This window comes from Camelus dromedarius, chromosome 32 (assembly GCF_036321535.1).
Source record: "Camelus dromedarius isolate mCamDro1 chromosome 32, mCamDro1.pat, whole genome shotgun sequence".
NCBI classification, from domain to species: Eukaryota; Metazoa; Chordata; class Mammalia; order Artiodactyla; family Camelidae; genus Camelus; species Camelus dromedarius.
Window position 1 is genome coordinate 21817998 of NC_087467.1, and position 15549 is coordinate 21833546.

The following is a 15549-nucleotide window of genomic DNA, read 5'->3' on the forward strand; positions in this document are numbered from 1 at the left end:
CATTTAACCAACTGTCAAAGCAAAACATCTTCCGAACATGAACAAAACCTGGTAAGAAAATTTTTAGTGGGGTTGTTGAAAATAGTTTCTAAATGTTAAGTACGTCTAGGGTCTGGCCTGAGATGGTTGAAGTATTTTGAAGATGGAGATGGTGATTCTAATGGAGATAGTAAGAATCATCTGGATACAGAATTCTATCAGTGAGTCTGTGCTTTGCCCTCTATGTACCTGTCCTTTCTGAGTTATCAGAATATGGTTCTTTTAGCTATGCGCCTTTATTCTACAGTTTTTTTAAATTCCAATTTTATTTCCAAGAAAGAAAATACCAACATTTCACAGTACAAACTTAAAAAGATTAAATATTCTACTGACTTTGTCATGTAATAAGATCAGAAATTATACCATATAATTTTATTTTTAAGCACCTTTATGATGGTATGATTCCTGTGTAGTAAACTATATGTATGTCAGATATACAATTTGATGAATTTTGATAGACGTAGACACCCATGAAACCACCACACAATCAAGATAGCTAACATTTCCTTCACTCCCCAAGAGGTACAAATTTCAAATTCCCAATTTATCCTTTCCCATCCCCTTTCCCCCTGGTGACCATAAGTTTGTTTTCTATGTCTGTGAGTCTGTTTCTGTTTTGTAAATAAATTCGTTCGTGTCTTTTTTTTAAGATTCCACATATAAGTGATATGTGGTATTTTTCTTTCTGGCCTCACTTAGAATGATCTCTAGATCTATCCATGTTGCAGCAAATGACATTCATTTATTATTTTTTATGGCTGAGTAGTATTCCATTGTGTGTGTGTGTGTGTGTGTGTGTGTGTGTGTGTGTGTGTGTGTGTGTGTGTGTGTGTGTGTGTGTACATATATTGTATGTATACAAGTTGTATGTATACCACAACTACTTCTTTATCCAATCATCTGTCAATGGACATTTAGGTTTTTTCCATGTCCTGGCTATTGGAAATAGTGCTGCTATGAACATTGGGGTGCATGCATAGTGATTCAAGTTTTTTTTTTTTATTTATTTATGCATTTATTTTACACTTTTTTTTTTTAAATTGAAGTATAGTTTATGTACAATATTATGTTACAGGTATACAATATACTAATAATTTTTAAAGGTTATACTCCATTTATGGTCATTACAAAATATTGGCTACATACCCCATGTTGTACATACATCCTTGTAGCTTATGTTATACCTGATAGTTTGTACCTCTTAATCCTCCATCTCATCTTGCCCCTCCCCCTTCCCTCTGTGATTCTAAAAAGTCTTTTACCCCGATATATAGCTATTCAGATTTTCTCCTTTTTTCTTGGGTTAGTTTTGGTAATTAGTTCTAAGAATGCCGCCATTTTCATCTACTTTTAAAATTATTAGAACTGAGAGAGTATTGGACGAAGGAATGGAAGTGATTGGGAAGGACTGTCTACCCCCAATTTTATCATTCTCCTGATGTAAACTGCCAAACTTTATGAAAGAGCACCTAAAAAAACCCGTGACTTTCAGCCACGCATCAGAACTATTCTTTGAGCCTTTGGGAAGGATTTCTGGAGCAAATGAGGCTATTTCCAGTCTTCCTCTAGATCTCGCTAACGCGAGGCTGGGCAGCTCTGAGTCAGGAGCTCCTCTGGGGACGCTGAGCCAGAGGGCGGTGGAGGCCGGCGGCCCCGCTGAGCCCCAAGAATCCAGGGTGGCCCTTGTCAACGCCCGTTTCAGGAATTCTGAGGCTGGCCCCAACACGGAGTTCTACACAAGCTTCTCCTCCGAGGCCCACGGCGCTTCCCGTGTCCAAACCCCGAGTCAGTCTCCACCCCAGGCCCAAATTTCCCCACCCAGGCCGGCCGGGAGATGCCCCACCCAGCGGCAGGCCAGGCCGGCCTCCGGGCCGGTTTAACTGGTTAGGACTGAACCCGCCGGCGCAGAAGGTCTGTGCCTCGACAGCTAGAGAACAGGCTGCGCAGAGCGTGGAAAGGAGAGCGCTCGCCCCCAAGACGGCGACCTGCGCCGCCACAACCTTCTCCGCGACCTCGCCCGGGATAAGTCCGCGTCCCACCCCGTCGCCCACCACCCGGCACTGCGCAGGCGCCGGCGGAGCCCCAGCGCGGCGCGTCCTCTCGCGCGCTCTCCGACCTCCCGGGCGAGTTCCCGGGCAGGGCAGGCGCGGTGCTTCCTGGGTGTTGTAGTACGGTTCCCGACGAAGCGCCGCTTGCGGACCGGGCGCTGGGTTACCAGGACTACTTCTTCCAGCGTGCTCCGCGCGGGGTCAGCGCCGAGAGGCGGATCCGAGAAGCCGGCCGCGGCGAGAGGAGGGGGTGCGCTTGCGCGCTGGGCCGGCTGATCCAGTTCCGTCCCAATCATTGTAAACAGGCGGAGGTTGGGGCGGGGTGGGAATGGGGCGCCCGAGGCCGGCCAGGGGTGCAGCGCAGGAGGCAGCTGCGGCGGCGGCGTGAGCGGAGGTGGCGGCGGCTGCGGCGTGGCGGGCGCAGGTCAGTGGCGGGCCGGGGCGGGCGGGGGTCTCAGCGGCGCCGGCTTCCCGGCGTCTGTCAGGTCGGGCGGCGTGCGGGCCGGCGCTGGGGGCGCGGGGCAAACGCGGGTGGGGGCGTGGCCGCCCCTGTGCGGCGGGTCCCGGCGGCCGGGCCTCCCCGCGTGCGGTCGGGCCCCCGGGGGCGGGAGGAGGTCGGGCGCCGGCCCCCAGCGCGGGGCTCCGGGCCTCGGGGCAGCTCGCGGGCGCCCCGTGCTTCACGTCGCCGCGCCCGGGATGTTGCCTGCTCCCCGTGCGCGCCCGGTGGTCTGGGAGGCTCCGCGGAGCCGCGGGGAGAATTCCTTCCACAACTCCTTTTCGAGTACGCTGGTGCCGACATGCTCTAATTGAGGTCAGCTTGGTGTTTTTTTTTGTTTGTTTGTTGATTTATTGTCGTGATAGTGAAACAGGTTTTACAAAATAGTCCACCTCAGCCTTACCTGAAGTTGTTATGCGGTTTCAAGTTTGGGGGATTCTCGACCTCAGAGCCTCCCTCGTGAGCAAGCAGCCTGTTTCCTTTAGAGGCCTAGTAGAGTTCTTGAAGATAATTAAATGTTACCTCGAGATGCTGTGAACGTGCAGGTGAAAGACGTCCAGTCGCTTGAACACACCGGTAGCCCCCCTAGGAGGCTTCCCCGAGCTTTTTTGTCGTGTGGGCATGTGCCAGTGCCGGCACTTTGGGTTGCATTCCCTCATACTTGGCAGTTATTCACGGAATATTCAAATAGTGACAAGGAGCAGGGCCCCTTCTGGTTTGGTGGTCCTGGAAGCAGCACTTCTAAGTGAGTAGATGGGCCTGTGAATGAGAAAGGTTAACTTCACTTTCTGCCTTTTGAATTGTCTGGGTGATGTGATAATTCCTTTCTGAGTGTCTTCCTGAGAATGAGTGATTGCTATACAAACTGTACTGGCAAGTGTAGAGGCGGGAAGAAGTTGGTGCAGGGGTTTCCACTTTTCACAGTGACCCACAGATGTCAGGGAGGTGGGCTGGTTTAACAGTCACCGTCAGGAACTAATTCTTCAAAGTATCTTGGAGCAATGTGACATAATTTACCATCTCTTCAAAACAGTATTTCTCATTTTAGGTCTTTCAGGGACCGTTTCTCCCCTAATTCAGAAAAAATAAAAGTGGTATCAGAAAGTGCATATTCACTTGACTTCGTACACTTGTTTTTGCGTCGTGGTTTGCTTGGCAAGGAGAAACTGGGCCTACAGCATAACCTGGAAGTTATGCTCTTTCAGAAAACGTCCGGGAACTTACGTTAGCATTTGGGGGGGAATAAGGAAAAATGAGATCATTTAGTGTAGAGGAATTTCCATGTAGCAGGAACTGTGAAGACAATTTACAGATGGATAAGGCACTGCCCCTGTCTTTGGGGTGGTAAGACTTTCTCTCTTTCTTGAGCTGTCTGCAAGGATGGGCAGTATGTTTTTCAGTTGGCTTTGACTTGAGAAAGGATGGGGGGTGCAATGGATGTACAAAGGAGATAGTGGCCAGTTTCTTAAGGGAGAAGAGGGAGAGACTGAGGAAGGGGGTGGTGGTAAGGAAAAGTGTATACAGGAGAGTATGCAAACACAGAAAGGACCAGCGTCTAGATGGGAGAACAGTGCGAGCAGAAGTTCAGAGGCCGAACTAGCAATGAGTTGTGGGATCTGCAGGTGAAGCTGGCAGAGAGTCTAGGGTGGTGGCAGGTCGTGCAACTGGGAAGGAGGGCAGAAGCTGAATTGTGCATAGTCTTGTAGACAGGGGAAGTAGTTTCCGCTTGATCTGGAAAGTGAGCAGGAGTCATTGAGACAGTGAAGAAGAGAGGCCTAAGTCAGCCTAACCCATTAAAAAAGTTTATTTAACTGAGGTCTAGTTGATTTACAGTGGTGTGTTAATTTCAGGTGTACAGCAAAGTGATTCAGTTATACATATAATACACATATATTCTTTTTCATATTCTTTTTTGTTATTGGTTATTACAAGCTACTGAATATAGTTCCCTGTGCAATACTTGGTTGTAGGACCTTGCTGTTTATGTGTTCTGTCTATAGTAGTTTGTATCTGCTAATCCCAAACTCCCAATTTATATCTGTCTCCCCTCTGCTTCTCTGGCAACCATAAGTTTGTTTTCTATGTCTGTGAGTGTGTTTCTGTTTTGTAAATAAGTACATTTGTGCCATTTTTTAAGATTCCACAGGTAAGTGATACCGTGTGGTGTCTGTCTTTCTGACTTCCTCAACCCGTTTTACCTCCTTGTTTCGTGTGAAGCATTGTATTAGGTCCTTTATATTTCATGTCGTTAAACTTAAAGAAGGCTTAGGCTCAGCTGAGGCAGAAGTCACGGGGAAGGAAATTGAGGCCAAGGGAAAGCTGGGCCTGATGAGAGGGAGCGTGGGAGCCTTGTAAGACTGAAGCCTGTTCCCTGCAGCTGTCCCATGGGGGTCGTGGTGCTGAGTACCAGAGGCGAGGCTGCACAGATTGATCCTCCAGGATCATGCACCGTTCCAAGGATTCTGGAGGTTTTTTCCTACAGGTAATAATAGAGACTATGGGTTTTAATCAGGAAAGAGTCATGATAAGGTTTTCATTTTAGAAAGATCATTCTGGTATTGTAGAGTGTAGATTTCAGAAGGGATGCAGAGAAGATAAGACTGAATGCAGAAGGACTGTGAGGCACTTTTGTAGTAATTGAGGTGACAGATAAGGGACTAAACTAAGGTGGGGTCAGTGGAGATATAGGACTAGGTTAATAGCACGAATATTTAGAAGGTAGAATTAATAGGATTCAGTGACAGTTGGATTTGGGGAGTGAGAGAGAAATAATAGAATAAGATGACTAGGATTTTAACTTGGGTGATTGAATAGATAACAGTGAAGTATGATGAGACAGGGAATTCAGGAACAGGAGCACATTTGGGGAGGAGCAGTACTGTAGCTTTTGAATACACCGGGCCGTCATTATCCAGAGACATGCGGGTGGAGACGTCTGCTGCACAGTTGGGTGTGTGGGTTTGGAGTGCAAGGGGGAAGTCTTGATCCGACAGTCTTGGGGCTGTACTGTAGGTGGTGCCTAAAGCCTTGGATTTAGGGACGAGGACATAGGGATAGAGTGATGGAAGGTAGTTCTGGAAATAAGCCTGGAGAACAACAGCATTTTAAGCCAGATGGAGGCAGAAGAACTGAAAAGGGAATTCTGTGTGTTTAGAGACGTCAAGAAATCATATGAAATGGTAGGAACCCAAATGGGATTGTTTCAAAAGGAAGCTGTTCTTCAAAACTGACTCCTCAGAAAAAAGAAAAATGAAGGAAGCTATACTCCAAATACTTTGAGAACTTGAGTAAAACACGTTTTCCTAGGAGACTGTTGAATTTGATAACTCGGTGAGAGCCGTTTTGTAGCATTTAGTCATTGCTGCCATTTGAGGACGGAGCTCAGTTTGATTGACGTGAGTTAATGGGAGGTCGGCGTGGAGAAAGCACAGGTAGATTATTTCAAAAATGAGCGCGTCTTCGCTGTGAAGGAGGAGCAGAGGAGGTGCCAGCAGAGGGGGACAAGCGTTAAGGGATTTTGTTTTTTTTAACCTGGCAAAGACTTGAGCCTGCTTTTTTCTTGTAACAGCCATATTGAGATATTCATGTATCGTAAGTTGATCCTTTTAGAGTATACAATTCAGTGGTTTTTAGTACATTCAGAGTCATACAACCAGCTCTAGATGAATTTTAGAACATCTTCATTACCTCTTATTCATCATCAGCTACTCCCGTTCCCCCCGCTCCCACCCGCTAGCAACCTCTCAGCCACTTTCCATCTCTGCCGATCTGCCTGTTCTGGACATTTCAGGGACGTGGAGTTGCATATGTGATCACTTGTGAACGACTTCCTGGACTTAGTGTGTTGTTTTGGGGGTCCGTCCACATTGTGGCATGTGTGGGGCTCCATTCCTTTTTATTGCTGAGTACTGTCCCCCTGTCTGGCTACACCACATTTTGTTTATCTGTGCATGGGTTGATGATCATTTAGGTTGTTTCTGCTTTGTGGCTATTGTGAATAATGCTGGTGTGAATATTCCTAGGCCAGCCTTTGTGCAGGTACGTGTTTTCATTGTTCCTGGGTATTTACCTAGAGTCATATGGCGACTTTTACGTTGAACAATTTGAGGAGTTGCCCGGCTGTTTCCCAAAGCAGTTGTACTGTTTCACTCTCCAGGGTAAGGATTCTAATTTCTCCAAGTCTTTACCAACACTTGCTGTTTTCTGGTTTTTAAGATGTTAGCTGTGCTGCTGGGTGTGAGGTGGTGTCTCACTGTGGGTTTGATGTGCGTTTCTCTGGGGGCTGGTGATGCTTGTTGGGCAGTTGTGTGCCTTCTTTGGAGAAATATCTGTTCAAGTCCTTTGCCTACTTTAAAATTGGGTTGTTGGTCTCTGCTGAGTTGTAAGAGTTCCTTTGTATATCCTGGGTCCTGGACCCTCACCAGTATATGTGATCTGCAAACGTTTTCTTCCATTCTCTGGGCAGTCTTTTTTATGTTCTTGATATAATGCCCTCTGATGTATAGAAGTTTTCAATTTTGATGAACCAGTTTAGCCGGTTTTTTTCTTTTGTTACTCATGATTTTGGTGTCCTGTCTGAAAACCCATTGCCAAATCCGAGGGTGAAGATGTACACTGTGCTTTCTTCTAAGAGTTTTATGGTTTTAGTTCCTATGTTTAGGTGTTGATTCATTTGAGTGAATTTTTGTGTTTGGTCTTAGTGAGATGGGGGTCCGTTTTTGTGTGTGTGGAAACCTAATAGTTCTGTCCTCATCTGTTGGAGAGATCATTCTTTCCCCATTGAGTAGTCTTGATGCCATGGTTGAAAATCAGTTGACCGCGGCTGTTCGGGTTTATTTTCGGACTCTCCCATCAGTTGCGTAAGTCTGTGTGTTTATCCTATGCCAGCGCCACATCGTTTCAGTTCCCTTCGTTCTGTAGTAGGTTTTGAAAGCAGGGAGTGTGAGTCTTCCAACTTTGTTCTCTTTCTTTCTTTCTTTTTTGTGGCTATTCAGGGCCCGTTGCAATTCCATATTAAACTAAGGGTCAGATTTCCATTTCTGCAAAAAAGGCTGTTAAAATTTTGATAGAGTTTGCCCTGAATCTATAGATCACTGTGAATTACAAGAAAACTTAATAATACTGAGTCTTCCAGTCCATTAGGAAGGTGTGTTTTTTTCCCATTTACTTAGGTTTACTTTAGTTTCTGTCGGCAGTGTTTGTAGTTGTCAGTGTATAAGTCTTTCACCTCCTTGGTTGCATTTTAATATATTTTTATTGAAGTATAGTCAGTTTACAATGCTGTGTCAATTTCCGGTGTACAGCACAATGCTTCAGTCATATATAGACATATATTTGTTTTCATATTCTTTTTCACCATAAGTTACTAGAAGATACTGAATATAGTTCTCTGTGCTGTACAGTATGCTGTACAGTTGTTTTATCTATTTTATATGTATTAGTTAGTGTATGCAAATCTCTAACTCCCAATTTATCCCTTCCCACCCTCTGCCACCCTGGTAACCGTAGTTTTTCTTCTATGTCTATGAGTCTGTTTCTGTTTTGTAAATAAGTTCATTTGTCTTTTTTTTTTTTAAGATTCCACATATAAATGGTCTCATATGGTATTTTTCTTTCTCTTTCTGGCTTACTTCACTTAGTATGACAATCTCCAGGTCCATCCATGTTGCTGCAAATGGTATTATCTTACTATTTTTATGACTGTATAGTATTCCATTGTGTTCATTCCTGTTTTCTTCTTTTGGCTGCTAATGTCCCATCACTAGCTGACCAGTAAGCCAACAGAACAGAGTGTTCAGCTAAAGATGGGACAGAGACTTCCTTAAACACTTGGTGCCAAAAGCATCTTCCAGTGTTTTCAGAGCGTGCTGTGCATCTGTGGGGGGGGGTACCTTCAGCACACACCCACTTTGAGTCTGTCTTAGCCTTCATGCCTCGCAGAGGTTAAGGGCATCCAGAGGTGAGCGTGGAGGGTGTTCTCAGGCAGGAGAAACTCAGTGAGATCCATCTGGGACACATCTTAATCAACTAGGTTAAAGACGAAGAGAGGGTCTTGAAAGTAGCAGGAGAGAAGTGGCTTGTCAAGTACAAGGGGCCTCAGTATAGTGAGAGTTGATTCTCATCAGAAACCATAGACGCCAGAGGCAGTGGGGTGACACCAAATACTGGGGGAAAAAAAAAAAAAAACGCCAACCAAGAATTCTTTGTCTGCAAAATTCCCGAGCACGTCATAGCCCTGGGCGCACGCATTTCTCCTAGATTTCCAGCAGCTTGTTGACGTTGTTCTGGTCCTTATCCCCCAAACACCTCACTGCTCAGCCTTTGCTCTCAGGATTTTTGGTCCTTGCCTTTGCCCTAGTGTTGCCTGTGGCTTCAGGCAGCATCGGGAAGACATCTGCCTGCCCCTGGGGGCGTTAGCCAGGGGTTCTGAGATCCCAGCCCTCCGGGAGACAAGGGAGCCTGGAATGATGACTTGAGGTCATCCTGCTGTGAGCGCTGGAACCTGGGCTGTTATTTTCCAGGTGGCCACTGATGCGGGAAGCCCAGGGTGGGACTAGAGTGAGTTAAATACCACAGAGCTCTATGTTCTTAGGAAGATTCAGCTGTTTTTCTTGAGTAAGCGCTCCCTGGATGGCTGCAAGCCGTTGGTTTGTTTCCAGTGTTGTGAGAAAGTTGGTTCTGACCGATTTTAGTTGCTTCTATGGAGGGTGGGCTTCGGGAGTTCCTTCAGCCATCATTTTACCAACATCACTCCCCGTTTGCCACTCCTTTATTTTTAGGCTGCCCCTGTCACTCCAGTTCAGGTGAATTTTTTGTAGACAGCGAATAGTTGGGTTAGTATTTTCTCTTTGTTCTTTGCTTTATCTCGAAAGAATTTTTAGCTGCTTGTAGAGATCAACATAATAAAGAGCTTTTGGCCGTCAGAAGCAGTGCTGTGCTTACTTCTGTGATTTGGGAGATAGGGTTTCTAACAGTGACCTGCTCGGTCAGAATACTAATTACTGATGGGTGCTGCTAATTTGCCCTTTTAACTGTATCGTTTTACACTTTTACCAGTAGTGTATGAAGGTGTCTCTTCAGACCCCCCCCCCAGTGTTGGATTTCATATTTGTTCATCTTTAGGAAATTGGTGGTGGGGGAAGAGCACCTTTTATGTTCCCTATTCTTTGTGTACTTCAAGTTCATGTCTTCTACCATTTTCCTGTTTTCCTTTTTAAAAAATTTTGTAAAATATTTGTCCTGTCCAATGCTAGTATTTTTCCCCAAGTTTCTTCTTGGCCTCTTACATTTGTTTACGGTCTTTTAAAAATGTACCTGTGACTTTTTGAAGGTCTTTCTTTAAAAATGGGAGTCAAAGAAAGAAAAAGCAGTAAAACCGGTCCTTTTTCACACTCCTACTTATGGGGCGGCTAATTTATTAAATCTCAAGTTTTTTGTCCAGGTATTTTTGTAGTGTTGCTTTTTTGCTCTTGTACAGTTAATAGCCCAATTAAATGTTGACTAATAATTATTCTTGCTGTTTACTGAGTACCTCCTGAAGGCCAGGAACACCGTGTGGTTTAATCTGGGCAGCAGCTTGCCAGATGGATGGGAGTGTCCGTTTCACAGGGAAGGAAGCTGGTCTGTGAAGGGTGACGGCACCCAGGCTTCTTCACCTGGCTGCCTCCCCATCGAGGTGGTTCCCAGCTTCTTCACTGGGGGATGGGGCCCCTGGGTGACACGCACGTCGAATGCTTGTGTTTTCCTCAGCCGCTAAAGTTATGCTGAAGAGATCACAGCCAAACATTTTCTTGTATATCTGTCCGGAGATGATTTATACATGTACCAGCAAAGACTGCATAAACACATGTGCGTTCTGTCCTAAACAGTCACACTATAAAAGCATGGTGCACTGACGGTGACCCAGACACTCCACCTGTCTCTGTGTATTTGAGTGAAGTCCTTCCAGCCTATCACCTGGAAAGGCTGCACGAATACTCAGATGGGAAGCTTTTGCCCAAAAGGTCATTGAAAAGAAAAATACCAGTAGAACTCATCGCGAATGGCTTTCTGGGCTGATACCATGACGTCATGAAGCATGACCGTTAATCAATTGCAGGTAAAATTAATCCAAAAGCTCTGCAGATTGAGAGCCAGGTATTGTGACAGGTTGCGACTAAAACTGCATACTATTGCCATGGTTTAAAAATTGGGTGTGTTTGTCAGTTACAAAAACTGTTTCTGTGTGATTGGGACTTCCTCCTTAATCTTTCTACGAATGGAGCTCCTTCACCAACCTGCCAGTGAGAGGTGCCTTTAGATAAATCCATTTGGTTAAGGAACTACTGTGGAGAAAAAGGCTCCCCTCCCCCATCCTGGGAAGAAAGCTTCTTAAGGAAAATTCGTAAGTGGAAGATGTTAGCAGTTCTCAGCAGTTCCTTCTAAAGCAGAAATAGTGAATCTACAACGTTGACTTTGTGCTTAGGAAAATTAGGGGAAAAGAAAGTAGATACAGACTGAAGAAAAGCTCACTGAAGTCTGTTTCATCCCACAAGTAAGGTAATGGTTACAAAGCAGCAGGCACTGTACTCCGTTTTCAAGTAAGTTTAACAGTTTAAGAAAACAAGCATATTATGACATTAGATTCCTCAGGCTTTTTTTTTTTTTAATTGAGACTTTGTTTTTTGAGAGCAGTTTTAGGCTCACAACAAAATAGGAAGGAAGGACAGAGGTTTCCATATGCCCCCGGTCCACCACGTGCACAGCCTCCCCTGTTACCCTCATCCCCCACCAGATGGGATGGTCATTACGAGAGGACCTGACAGTGACACATTGTTGTCACCCAAGTCTGTAGTTTACATTACAGTTCACGCTTGGTGCTGTACATTCTGTGGGTTTGGACAGATGACATGTGTCCATCACTGTGGTGTCATAATACAGTGTTTTCACTGCCCCCAAATCCTCTGTGTTCTGCCTGTTCATCCCTCCCCCTTCCCCTCCCCCGGCCCCTGAACCACCGATCTTCTTTACTTACTCTCCACAGTTTTGCTTTTCCCAGAATGTCATATAGTTGGAGTCGTACAGTCGGTAGCCTTTTCAGGTTGGCTTCTTTTACTTAGTAGCATGCATTTAAGTTTTCTCCATGGCTTTTCGTGGTTTGGTAGCTTATTTCTTTTTAGTGCTGAATAATATTCCACTGTCTGAACTCTAACACAGTTTATTTGTCCATTTACCTACCAGAGGACACCTTGGTTGCTTCTAAGTTTTGGCAACCGTGAATAAATGTAATCCTAAAGGTAGCTGCTGTAAACATCCATGTGTAGGTTTTTGTATGTACCTAAGTTCTCAGCTGATTTGGGCAAATATCAAAAGTGCCACAGATATGATTGCTGGATTGTATGGTAAAAGTACAATTAGTTTCATAAGAAGCTGCCAAACTGTATTCCAAAGCGGCCGCACCACCAGCACTGGGTGAGAGTTCCTGTGGCCCCACATCCTTGCCAGCGTTTGGTGTTGTCAGTGTTGTGGATTTTGGCCATTCTAACAGGCGTACAGTGGTATCTCATTTCTTTTTTAAGGTCACTTTTAAAAAAAATTGAAGTATAATTGACATATAACGTTATATTGGTCAGGTGTGCAGCATGATGATTCTATATTTGCATATATTACGAAGCAATCACAATACATATAGTTAACATATGTCAGCATGCATACGGGATTTTTAAAAAATCCAGATTTATTTTAATCATGGTCACCGTTGTTTTAATTTGCAGTTCCCTGGTGACATGATGCGGTGCATCTTTTCCGGTGCTTGTTTGTGGTTTGTGTGTCTATTTTGGTGAGGCGTCTGTTCTGGTCTTTTGTCCATTTTAAAATTGGTTTGTTTGTTTTCTTACTGTTGAGTTTTGAGAGTTGTTTGTGCATTTTGGATAACAGTCCTGTATCTGATGGGTCTTTTACAAACACTTTCTCCTGGTCTGTGGCTTGTCTTCTCATTCTTGTTCTTACGTCTCTTTAATTTTTTAAAATATGTTTTTAATTTTATTTATTTAATTTTATTTTTTCTTCCACTTTTATTGATATAATTGACATACAGCACTGTATAAGTTTAAGGTGTATGTTGTGATGATTTTTTTCTTTTTTAAAAAATTTTATTTTTTTATTGAGTTATAGTCAGTTTACAATGTTGTGTCAGTTGCCAGTGTAGAGCACAATTTTTCAGTTATACATAAACATACTGATATTCATTGTCGCATTCTTTTTCGCTGGGAGCTGCCACAAGATCTTGTATATATTTCCATGTGCTGTGAAGTATAATCTTGTTTGTCTGTTCTACACATGCCTGTCATCTACAAATTTCGAACAGAGACTCAGACATAGAATACAAACTTGTGGTTGCCGGGGGTGGGGGGGAGAGGGGTCGAAAGGGACAGACTAGAAGTCTCTTTAATTTTTATCTTCACCCTCCCACTCTTCTTTGTTCCCCCTTCTTTTTTTGCAAAGCATTAACTAAAGAAACTAAGTTGTATGTCCTGTAGATTTTAAGGCTTACTCAGATTAAGGTTTGATTCGTTTGTTGATTTTTGCAAAGCTGGTGTGATTTTTCTCTCCTGTGTGTGTGATGTTAGCAGCCATTGATCATTATTGCCAGCATCTATTTTTAAATTGCCTATTGAGTGATGATAGTCTTTTGTTTCTTTATTTATTAGCTAGAATATTTTGATAAAAAGAAACTTGGCTTAACACTTTGTATAGGAAATTCAGGGCAAATGCTTTTGCCCTCCTTTATTTACCAGTTACTCCAAATAATGAGATGGTTCTCTAGTGCCCTCCAAAATGACCAATGAATTTTACTTTTGAGTATCATTGTGAACGCACGGATTTAAATATACTTGGTAATTTAGTTCATGGCAGTTAACTAATTTTATTGGCGTTCATATGGTCCCATCTTTGGCCAGTGGGACCTTCTTCTAGTTGACTTCTGAGTCCTTTTGACTTGACTCCAAGCATCTTTCATAACTCCTCTTTTTTCTGTCTGTATATTTTTTTTTTATTGAAGTATGGTCAGTTTACAGTGTTTTGTCAATCTCTGGTGTACACACAGTGCTTCAGTCATAACATGAACATACATATATTTATTTTCATTTTCTTATTCATAAGTTACTACAAGGTATTGAGTATAGTTTCCTGTGCTATACAGTATGAACTTGTTTATCTAAATAACGTCTTTCTTTTGACACAATATTTTGGCATCATCTTGTACACATCCTGCTCTTAGACCTGGCGTCAGCCCAACGGTAATGCTCAGTAGTATGCTGTGTTACATTATTAGGTTCACACAACTTAATACATTTACGTCTTGGCAATTTAGTAGCCATGTGAAAAAATAATACACGTAGGTTGAAAGAGAAAATAATATTTTATTTCACTCTTAAATAACGAAAGTTAATGTTTTGTATGCACCTGCTGGACACTGCACAACTTGACAATACTTTGCAGTCAGATTGGACATCACCACCCTTATTTCTTGTACCATGTTGATTTTTTTCTTTTAAATCACAGCTTCCCGAGAAAACCCAGCCTCACAGAAGTATGTTGTTCAAAGGAAATGTGCACCGTCTGCCGTTGAAGCTGATCCTCTTCCAGCTGGTGGTTTTTTGCACGGTGTCTGACAGATATTGAGGACTGCTCTGTCTCCCCTCAAATTTCTGCTGCCCCGGGAGCCCGGAGGAGCTTTTTCACAGCGCTCCAGGAGCCTCAGCACACTGGGACCCGTGGACCACGTACTTCACCCTGTCTCTGTTGTGAGCGGTGGTGTGCATTTTTAAAATTATTAAATAACCTTTGTTGGTCTCACCCCCGCCCTAGTTCTGGTTTAAGATCTCCCTGAGAACAGAGTATATGAGTATGAAATGCCGTCGGAAAGACACTGTCCTCCCCTCCAGCCAAAGGATATGCCATTACTTTTAAAATGTGCTGTTGTTCTGTTAAGTACCACATACTTACTGTGATTTTTCTTTTTTCGGTCCTCCGTGTTAGATTGGCTGCTGATGATAGCACTTCTGATTTTGTTTAAAGGCAGGGTGGGCTCTCCTCCCGTACTTGCTACATGTACACACGCTTTGGGTGGGGCAGCTGTGTGTCGGGCTGAACCGTGCCCTCCCTGGCCTTTCTCCCCGCGGGCGGGAGGCGGGCTGGCTTCTGGCTGCTGCATCCTGTGTGTTTTGGCTGCTCACTTTCCAGCCCCGGACACGCTGACCCCCGGAGTCTGAACGTTCACTCTGAGTGATGGACAGAGCTGCACTCCTCACACTTGTTTCATCCGGCGTTGACTTCACATACTGCATTATATCCGTTTCCTCGAATAACTTGTGAGCTTTTCTGTTTTCTTGTTACTAGTCCTGTAACGGTTGTTGTCAGCATTAAAAAGTCATCCATACACGCATATTCATTATGATGAACTTCGGAATGTCACATCTTTTAAACCAGTTTTACACACATATCTTGTCTTAGGCATACTGTGTTAATCAGTGACACTGATGGAAAACATTAAATCACTGTCATTCAGTACGTTCCTTTGAGTGGCATATGGGACGCTAATTCAGAGTTTGAATAGGCAGCTTCGGGTAGGGGAGAAACTGAAATAAAGCCTAAGTTTGACTGATGAGATTTAAGAAGGAACAGATAACTCAAGAATAAAATCTCTAATGTGCAGATTCATATTACTGTATATAAAATAGATAAGTTTCTGCTGTACAGCAAGGGAACTATGTTCAATACCTTGCAGAAACCTATAAAGAAAAAGAATATGAAAAGGAATATGTGTATGTGTACGTATGACTGAAACGTGTTGCTGTGCACCAGAAATGGAAGCAACATTGTCAACTGACTATACTTCAACTAAAAAAAAAAAAAAAAAAAAAGTAAAATCTCTGTTAAAGTCCAGGCCTGAACACCTGTTAGAAGACTTGGAAGGACTGATTATGT

The 15549-nt window shown here is 43.8% G+C and overlaps 1 protein-coding gene across 5 annotated transcripts in view; it reads left to right on the plus strand.

The window, feature by feature from the left end:
• Window positions 1–2356: 2356 nt before the first annotated feature.
• RALBP1 (ralA binding protein 1) overlaps window positions 2357–15549 on the plus strand; it is a 37967-nt gene continuing 24774 nt past the window's right edge. For 3 of the 5 annotated variants that reach the window (XR_010378713.1, XM_064481608.1, XM_064481611.1), the window contains exon 1: window positions 2357–2511. The gene's annotated coding sequence lies outside the window, so the exon portion shown is untranslated. Of the gene's footprint in view, window positions 2512–14124; window positions 14377–14472; window positions 14934–15549 lie in introns of those variants that run through there. The other 2 variants (XM_064481609.1, XM_064481610.1) reach the window with 2 other exon arrangements.